We start from the raw sequence: 10789 nt of genomic DNA, 5'->3' as shown, positions 1-10789 counted from the left end.
GAGTATAAGCTAAATATCTCAAGATTTGTTTTACGGCCGTAAGGTGAGCTTCCTTAGGGTCGGCTTGGAATCTTGCACACATGCATACGGAAAGCATAATGTCCGGTCGAGATGCACATAGATAGAGTAATGAACCAATCATTGACTGGTATACCTTTTGATCCACGGACTTACCTCCCGTGTCGAGGTCGAGATGCCCATTAGTTCCCATGGGTGTCTTGATGGGTTTGGCATCCTTCATCCCAAACTTGTTTAGAATATCTTGAGTGTACTTCGTTTGGCTAATGAAGGTGCCTTCTTGGAGTTGTTTGACTTGGAATCCTAGAAAATACTTCAACTCCCCCATCATAGACATCTCGAACTTTTGTGTCATGATCCTACTAAACTCTTCACATGTAGACTCGTTAGTAGACCCAAATATAATATCATTAACATAAATTTGGCATACAAACAAGTCATTTTCAAGAGTTTTGGTAAAGAGTGTAGGATCGGCCTTTCCGACTTTGAAGCCATTAGCAATAAGGAAATCTCTAAGGCATTCATACCATGCTCTTGGGGCTTGCTTGAGCCCATAAAGCGCCTTAGAGAGCTTATAGACATGGTTAGGATACTCACTGTCTTCAAAGCCGGGAGGTTGCTCAACATAGACCTCTTCTTTGATTGGTCCATTGAGGAAGGCACTTTTCACGTCCATTTGATAAAGCTTAAAGCCATGGTAAGTAGCATAGGCCAATAATATGCGAATTGACTCAAGCCTAGCTACGGGTGCATAGGTTTCACCGAAATCCAAACCTTCGACTTGGGAGTATCCTTTGGCCACAAGTCGAGCTTTGTTCCTTGTCACCACACCATGCTCATCTTGCTTGTTGCGGAAGACCCATTTGGTTCCTACAACATTTTGATTAGGACGTGGAACTAAATGCCATACCTCATTCCTAGTGAAGTTGTTGAGTTCCTCTTGCATCGCCACCACCCAATCCGAATCTTGGAGTGCTTCCTCTATCCTGTGTGGTTCAATAGAGGAAACAAAAGAGTAATGTTCACAAAAATGTGCAACACGAGACCGAGTAGTTACCCCCTTATGAATGTCGCCGAGGATGGTGTCGACGGGGTGATCTCGTTGGATTGCTTGGTGGACTCTTGGGTGTGGCGGCCTTGGTTCTTGCTCATCCTCCTTTTCTTGATTATTTGCATCTCCCCCTTGATCATTGCCATCATCTTGAGGTGACTCATTTGATTGATCTTCTTCTTCATCAACTTGAGGCTCTTCCTCATTTTGAGTCGGTGGAGATGCTTGTATTGAGGAGGATGGTTGATCTTGTGCTTTTGGAGGCTCTTCGGATTCCTTAGGACACACATCCCCAATGGACATGTTTCTTAGCGCGATGTACGGAGCCTCTTCAATACCTATCTCATCAAGATCAACTTGCTCTACTTGAGAGCCGTTAGTCTCATCAAACACAACGTCACAAGAAACTTCAACTTGTCCAGTGGACTTGTTAAAGACTCTATATGCCCTTGTGTTTGAATCATATCCTAGTAAAAAGCCTTCTACAGTCTTAGGAGCAAATTTAGATTTTCTACCTCTTTTAACAAGAATAAAACATTTGCTACCAAAGACTCTAAAATATGAAATGTTGGGCTTTTTACCGGTTAGGAGTTCATATGATGTCTTCTTGAGGATTCGGTGAAGATATAACCGGTTGATGGCGTAGCAAGCGGTGTTGACCGCCTCGGCCCAAAACCGATCCGATGTCTTGTACTCATCAAGCATGGTTCTTGCCATGTCCAATAGAGTTCGATTCTTCCTCTCCACTACACCATTTTGTTGTGGCGTGTAGGGAGAAGAGAACTCATGCTTGATGCCCTCCTCCTCAAGGAAGCCTTCAATTTGAGAATTCTTGAACTCCGTCCCATTGTCGCTTCTAATTTTCTTGATCCTTAAGCCGAACTCATTTTGAGCCCGTCTCAAGAATCCCTTTAAGGTTTCTTGGGTTTGAGATTTTTCCTGTAAAAAGAATACCCAAGTGAAGCGAGAATAATCATCCACAATAACTAGACAGTACTTACTCCCGCCGATGCTTATGTAAGCAATCGAGCCGAATAGATCCATGTGTAGGAGCTCCAGTGGCCTGTCGGTCGTCATTATGTTCTTATGCGGATGATGGGTACCAACTTGCTTTCCTGCTTGGCATGCGCTACAGATCCTGTCTTTCTCAAAATGAACATTGGTTAGTCCTAAAATGTGCTCTCCCTTTAGAAGCTTGTGAAGATTCTTCATCCCAACATGGGCTAGTCGGCGGTGCCAGAGCCAACCCATGTTAGTCTTAGCAATTAAGCATGTGTCGAGTTCAGCTCTATCAAAATCTACTAAGTATAGCTGACCCTCTAACACACCCTTAAATGCTATTGAATCATCACTTCTTCTAAAGACAGTGACACCTATATCAGTGAAAAGACAGTTGTAGCCCATTTTGCATAATTGAGATACAGAAAGAAAATTGTAATCTAAGGAATCTACAAGAAAAACATTGGAAATAGAATGGTCAGGAGATATAGCTATTTTACCAAGACCTTTGACCAAACCTTGATTTCCATCCCCGAATGTGATAGCTCGTTGGGGATCTTGGTTTTTCTCATATGAGGAGAACATCTTCTTCTCCCCTGTCATGTGGTTTGTGCACCCGCTGTCGAGTATCCAACTTGAGCCCCCGGATGCATAAACCTACAAAACAAGTTTAGTTCTTGACTTTAGGTACCCAAATGGTTTTGGGTCCTTTGGCATTAGACAAAAGAACTTTGGGTACCCAAACACAAGTCTTTGACCCCTTGTGCTTGCCCCCAACATATTTGGCAACTAACTTGCCGGATTTGTTAGTTAAAACATAAGATGCATCAAAAGTTTTAAATGAAAGACTATGTTCATTTGATGCACTAGGAGTTTTCTTAGGCAACTTAGCACGGGTTGGTTGCCTAGAACTAGATGTCTCACCCTTATACATAAAAGCATGATTAGGGCCAGAGTGAGACTTCCTAGAATGAATTCTCCTAATTTTGCTCTCAGGATAACCGGCAGGGTACAAAATGTAACCCTCGTTATCTTGAGGCATGGGAGCCTTGCCCTTAACAAAATTAGATAATCTTTTAGGAGGGGCACTAAGTTTGACATTGTCTCCCCTTTGGAAGCCAATGCCATCCTTGATGCCAGGGCGTCTCCCACTATAGAGCATACTTCTAGCAAATTTAAATTTTTCATTTTCTAAGTTATGCTCGGTAATTTTAGCATTTAATTTAGCTATATGATCATTTTGTTGTTTAATTAAAGCCATATGATCATGAATAGCATCAATGTTAACATCTCTACATCTAGTACAAATAGAAACATGCTCAACACTAGATGTAGAGGGTTTGCATGAATTAAGTTCTACGATCTTAGCACGCAAGATATCATTATTATCTCTAAGATCGGAAATTGTAACATTGCAAACATCAAAATCTTTAGCCTTAGCAAGCAATTTATCATTCTCAATTCTAAGGCTAGTAAGAGAAATGTTCAATTCTTCAATCCTAGAAAGCAAATCATCATTATTATTTCTAGGGTTGGGAATTGAAACATTGCAAACATGAGAATCAACCTTAGCTAACAAATTAGCATTTTCATTTCTAAGGTTGTCTATTGTTTCATGGCAAGTGCTTAGCTCACTAGATAATTTTTGACATTTCTCAATTTCTAGAGCATAAGCATTTTTAACCTTAACATGCTTCTTATTTTCTTTAATAAGGAAGTCCTCTTGGGTGTCCAAAAGATCATCCTTTTCATGGATGGCACTAATCAATTCATTAAGTTTTTCTTTTTGTTGCATGTTGAGGTTGGCAAAAAGAGTACGCAAATTATCTTCCTCATCACTAGCATTGTCATCACTAGAGGATTCATATTTAGTGGAGGATTTAGATTTAACCTTCTTTTTGCCGTCCTTTGCCATGAGGCACTTGTGGCCGACGTTGGGGAAGAGGAGTCCCTTGGTGACGGCGATGTTGGCGGCGTCCTCGTCGTCGGAGGAGTCGCTTGAGCTTTCGTCGGAATCCCATTCCCGACAAACATGGGCATCGCCGCCCTTCTTTTTGTAGTACCTCTTCTTTTCTCTCCTCTTGGCCTTCTTGTCGTTATCCCTGTCACTGTCACTTGATAATGGACATTTCGCAATAAAGTGACCGGGCTTACCACACTTGTAGCAAACTTTCTTGGAGCGGGACTTGTAGTCTTTCCCTCTCCTTTGCTTGAGGATTTGGCGGAAGCTCTTGATGACGAGCGTCATTTCCTCATTGTCAAGCTTGGAGGCGTCTATTGGTTGTCGACTTGGGGTAGACTCCTCCTTCTTCTCTTCCGTCGCCTTGAATGCGACGGGTTGAGCTTTGGATGTAGATGGATCATCAAGCTCGTTGATCTTCCTCGAGCCTTCGATCATGCACTCAAAACTTACAAAATGCCCGGTTACTTCCTCGGTGGTCATTTTAGTATATCTAGGATTACCACGAATTAATTGAACTTGAGTAGGGTTAAGGAAAATAAGAGATCTTAGAATAACCTTAACCATTTCATGGTCATCCCACTTTACGCTCCCGAGGTTGCGCACTTGGTTCACCAAGGTCTTGAGCCGGTTGTACATGTGTTGTGGCTCCTCCCCTTTGCGAAGCCGGAACCGACCGAGCTCCCCCTCGATCGTTTCCCGCTTGGTGATCTTGGTGAGCTCATCTCCCTCGTGCGCGGTTTTGAGCACATCCCAAACCTCCTTGGCGCTCTTCAACCCTTGCACTTTGTTATACTCCTCTCTACTTAAAGAGGCGAGGAGTATCGTTGTTGCTTGAGAGTTGAAGTGCTCGATTTGGGCCACCTCATCCTCATCATAGTCTTTATCCCCTATGGATGGTACCTGTGCACCAAACTCAACAACATCCCATATACTTTTGTGGAGTGAGGTTAGATGAAATCGCATTAAATCACTCCACCTAGCATAATCTTCACCATCAAAAGTTGGTGGTTTGCCTAATGGGACGGAAAGTAAAGGTGCATGTTTGGAAATGCGAGGGTAGTGTAGGGGGATCTTACTAAACTTCTTACGCTCTTGGCGTTTAGAAGTTACGGAGGGCGCATCGGAGCCGGAGGTCGATGTTGATGAAGTGTCAGTCTCGTAGTAGACCACTTTCCTCATCCTCTTTTGCTTGTCCCCATTCCGATGCGGCTTGTGGGAAGAAGATTTTTCCTTCTTCTCTTTGTGGTGAGAAGAAGATTTCTTCTCCTTCCCTTTGTCGGAGGAGCTCTTCTTCTTCTCCCTCCTCTTGGTGCGGGACTCTTCCGATGAAGTGCTCCCGTGGCTTGTAGTGGGCTTTTCGCCGGTCTCCATCTCTTTCTTGGCGTGATCTCCCGACATCACTTCGAGCGGTTAGGCTCTAATGAAGCACCGGGCTCTGATACCAATTGATAGTCGCCTAGAGGGGGGGTGAATAGGGCGAAACTGAAATTCTCAAAAATAATCACAACTACAAGCCGGGTTAGCGTTAGAAATATCAATGAGTCCGCGAGAGAGGGCGCAAAACAAATCGCAAGCAAATAAAGAGTGTGACACGCGGATTTGTTTTACCGAGGTTCGGTTCTTGCAAACCTACTCCCCGTTGAGGAGGCCACAAAGGCCGGGTCTCTTTCAACCCTTCCCTCTCTCAAACGATCCCAAGGACCGAGTGAGCTTTCTCTTCTCAATCACTTGGAACACAAAGTTCCCACAAGGACCACCACAAGTTTGGTGTCTCTTGCCTCAATTACAAGTGAGTTTGATGTCAATGAAAGAATTAAGAAGGAAGAAAGCAATCCAAGCGCAAGAGCTCGAAAGAACACAAGCAAATCACTCTCTCTAGTCACTATGGCGTTGTGTGGAATTTGGAGAGGATTTGATCTCTTTGGTGTGTCTAGAATTGAATGTTAGAGCTCTTGTAGTAGTTGGGAAGTGGAAAACTTGGATGGAATGAATGGTGGGGTGGTTGGGGTATTTATAGCCCCAACCACCAAAAGTGGCCGTTGGGAGGCTGTCTGTTCGATGGCGCACCGGACAGTCCGGTGCACACCGGACATGTCCGGTGCCCCTGCCACGTCACCGGTTCCGTTGGATTCCGACCGTTGAAGCTTCTGACTTGTGGGCCCTCCAGGATGTCCGGTGCACACCGGACATGCACTGTTCCTTGTCTGGTGTGCCAGTATGGGCGCGTCTGCCTTCTGCGCGCGCTGTGCGCGCATTTAATGCGCTGCAGGTAGCCGTTGGCGCCGACTAGCCGTTGCTCCGGAGTTGCACCGGACAGTCCGGTGCACACCGGACAGTCCGGTGCACACCGGACAGTCCGGTGAATTATAGCGGGCTAGCCGTTGGAGTTTCCCGAAGCTGGCGAGTTCCTGAGACTGATCTTCCTTGGCGCACCGGACACTGTCCGGTGTACACCGGACAGTCCGGTGAATTATAGCGCGAGTGCCTTGGAAATTCCCGAAGGTGGCAAGTTTGAGTTGGAGTCCTCTGGTGCACCGGACATTGTCCGGTGCTCCCAGACCAGAGGGCCTTCGGTTGCCTCTTTGCTCCTTTGTTGAATCCAAAACTTGATCTTTTTATTGGCTGAGTGTGAACCTTTTACACCTGTATAATCTATACACTTGGGCAAACTAGTTAGTCCAATTGTTTGTGTTGGGCATTTCAACCACCAAAATTAATTAGGGACTAGGTGTAAGCCTAATTCCCTTTCAGTTCTACGCAGTTGCTATGTGCCCGCGCTGGAGCTCGCCACATCACCATGTTCACAGCAGAGCCGCATCGCGTCCCCATGCACCTGCATTCGCACCCGGAGTTGAGCCATCGAGCCTGCACAACGCCTCGCCGCACTGCAAGCGCATCGCGTCGTAGTCCTGTGCTTCGCCGCGTCCCCGCGTCGTCCTGTGCTTCGCCGCGTCCCCGCTGCGTCCGTGCGCTTGCACAGCCGCCTGCACAGCTCCCACGCTCGCTGTCCGCATTCGCATCTTGCCCGACTCGCCTCGTCGTCGTGCAGCCATCGAGCAGGGAGCCACGCCTCGCCATCATCGTCACGCCCGACACCCGCCCAGCTCCGCCTCACCGTTCGCCATCGTTGTGAGGTGAGCTTCGTCTACCCCCAATCTACCTCTCATCTACTCCTTGCGCGCATCATGTCTGATTTGCGTGTAATTCACGTGTTGTCGCGCGTGCCGTCACGCATCGTTCGCGCGCTGTTCCGCGCATATCGTGCGTGTAGTCGTCGTTCATTTGCAGGTTAGTGCGCACGCTGTGCGTCCGGTTCGCACCTTGTTCGCACGTTGTTTCACGCGTGCAAATTCACATGTTGTCCGCGCGCGTCGTCGTTCGTGTAAATCGCTATTTGCATACTTTAGTAAAATCATTTCGCTATATCGTTCATGTTAAATAATTATTTACTTGTGTAGTTGTCTATTATTAAAATAACAATTCAATCGAATATAATGAATAATTTTAATTATATGTTTGTAGATACCTATTAGCGTGATTATGATACCTTAAATGTTATATTTAATATTTGGCTAATATTGATTTAACTATTGTTTATTTATTTAATACTTGTCTAGTATAAATATGTCGTCTATTTAGTATTTTCTCGCCTGTCGCGCGTGGTATTCCGCACGTGGTCGCGTGCTGATTCGTGTGTTATTCATGCTGGTTGCACGCACTGTTTCATGTGTCGTCAGCGTAATATGTCGCGTGTATCCGTGTGTCGTTTGCACGTTGTCGTTTTGTTTCACGCGTCGTAAATTCGCCTCGCTTAGAATCTCTCGCTTTAATTAAAGTACTGGTTTAACTGATAGCTGCTACTGTAACAGGCTAACCGAAACTAAATGGTAGATATTATTTATATTTGATAATGTCAAATTAAATATTATAGTTAATATTGATTTAGCGTAAACATGATATCTTCTCGGTCGTAGCTTCGAGTTCGACATTTCTTTTTCCTCGCGTGACCGTAGTAGCAAGCTCTATTTCGTATTGCATGTTTTTATTATGTTTTTATTTGAATGGTGAAATGTTCTTATGCATATATGTGTTTGTTTGCTTGTACATGTTTGTCTTCGCTTTGCGTTACGATTATAGCGTCGTTCCCGAGCTTCGAGGAATCGAAGACCAAGCGTTGGCGACCAAGTGATCAGGCTCTTCGAGTTCTACAAGTTTGAAGACCCTGAGCATCTGTTTGGTGAAGGCAAGTGTCCTCTGACCCATTATGTCTCATTTACTTTATAATTCACTGTCCCGCATACTATGAACAACCTAAGGATTGACTAGCTTTCTATTTACCTTGTCCTTGATTACCTTTTAGGTTACTATGGTTAGCTTCATGCTATTGCTTTACTTTAATCAATGAACATGATGTGAACACTTATGATACGATGTTGTCATTATGATTATGATGTTGGATTGGTGATACTTTAGGGGGCTCGAGCAGTTTCTCGAGTGCCTCTCCGTAAGGACCTGTTCGTTGAGAGACCACCCGGGATAACAGTACAACCATGAGGGTGAAATGAGAGGCCCTTAGCTAATTAATTAGAGGAACTAGAGGTGTAGTTGCTTCGCCGTCGTGCCGTCAATGGGGTCCAGGCACAGTGCTTGCTCTGCCGAGGCTGGGTGCCGAGGTTCTTTCGTTTTGCTTTTGTTAGTCACCCTCCTGTGGGGAGAGGTACTGTGTTTATCAAACTGGAGAAACCTAACGGGCGGCTATGACCTCTAGGGAATCTTCGTAAAAGCTACGTAGTGATACCCTGCCGGACCACCTAGGAAGTGATCAATGGGGAGTCATGATCCCCGGGCAAAACGGGAATCACGACTCATGGGTAAAGTGTGCGACCTCTGCAGAGGATTAGAAACTGATATATCAGCCGTGCTCACGGTTATGAGCGGCCTTGGGATCCGCTTTGATTAGAGATACAGATGGTTCGAGATACAATGGTTCTTTTTATTATTTCGGTTCGATGATGATAATGAGGTTTCCTCGATGAGGAAATGGTTCACGGGTTAGTTATATGATAAAACTTGGCTTCCACTAATAATAAATACCTGACCAACTAAAAGCAATCTGCTTTGACCTTAACCCCACATAAAGCTAGTCCACTTCAGCCAAACAGGACATTTGCTGAGTACGTTGATGTGTACTCACCCTTGCTTTCACAAAATACCAGGTTGCCTTTGGTGCAATCTATACTCAAGTAAAGAAGTAGGCGTCGAGGCGGATCTCCAGGAATTCCAGGACTTCGACGAGTTCGAGGATTAGGCTAGCGACCACCCCCAGTCAGCTGCCTGTGGTGGGTTTATTTACGTTGGCTACGTTTCTATTCTGTGTACTTTGATTATATTATGTAAATGACTCTAGTCTTTATATTATTACTTACTCTTTATTGTTATTCGAAGCATTGTGCTATGATGAGTCATTTATGTAATCGCCGTGTACGTGAATTTCTGATCCTGGCACGTACATGGTTCACATTCGGTTTGCCTTCTGAAACCGGGTGTGACACGCGACGAGAGCTTACTGGTGAGAAGGCAGCGGGGAGGGTGGCCGTCGCCGCTGCTTCGCGCCGCCACGCCGTCACCTCGCGCCGCCACGCTGTCACCTCGCGCCGTCGTCTCTTCGCCTCCTCCGCCGCCAGCGTTACGGATTGGATCCAGACGCCACCAGACCGGGATTAATGCCAGACAGTGGTGGAAGAAAAAAAAGTCCAAACCGGGCCAATTCGAAACCAGTCCATTTCTTCCCAGCCCTAAACGAACACCTTTTGGATGGACGACCGAATTCAAAACCAGGCCATTTCTTTCCCCCCGGAACCAGGCCCGGAACGCGCCCAACAGGCCAAAACGAACGCGTCCTAAGGCTTTTTAATAGAAGTAGATTTAATCCACTCTAATCCTGCTCAATCCACCTTCCACCTTTAATCGAACAGGCCCTAAAATGTCTGGCTTGCTTTAGCTTAGCTCGATCGAGCTGTCGAGTACGAAGTCCTTCACAACACAACTTCCCGAGTGCCAACACCCGACGTCTCCACTCTCTCCGGCCCTCGATCACCAGCTGTATCTTTGGTTACCTGAATACCTGATGGAGCCATCCGGCATGCATCTAAACTCTAATAGTGTGTTTGGTTTGAAGAATAAAGTGATACATCTTCTTCTCACTCCTCACTTTTTTATTTGGTTTGTGGAATAGAATGGATTGATCCATCACCACCTCATTTCTCATAAGCTAATAATTAGTATATACATGAGGAGTGTGTTGATTCCACCAAAATTGATGGAATGAACTTATGAGGCATCACCTCATGAAGTATAGAGTGATTCCACAAACCAAACATACCATAAGTAAACATCTGTCACGTGTCCATGCACAGAAACAGGGAGACGAGCAAAATAGGCACTGGACTGGAACTCAGATAACTGAAGAAGTGTGCCGCTCGCTTCCTACATGGCTACATCAATATGGTAACCATAGCAGAGCCGAGCGAGGCCATTTGAACGAAGTGGTAGATGACTGGAGGGCATAGAAGTAGAACTCGTGGCGTGGCTGGCAATAAGAGAGCACATGCATATCATCAATCGCAGTCCATGAAAAGAGGGCCAACGCATGTGGATGGACGGAAACAGAAGGAAGGATGCACTAAGCAGCCTATGTTCTCTTGGTCAACGAGTAAAGCTGGAACTTTGCATTGGTCGCAACGTTCGCAACATACGCT

Source organism: Zea mays, chromosome 1, assembly GCF_902167145.1.
Source record: "Zea mays cultivar B73 chromosome 1, Zm-B73-REFERENCE-NAM-5.0, whole genome shotgun sequence".
NCBI lineage: Eukaryota > Viridiplantae > Streptophyta > Magnoliopsida > Poales > Poaceae > Zea > Zea mays.
The sequence above is the reverse complement of the archived record's forward strand: the minus strand, read 5'-3'. Positions refer to the sequence as shown.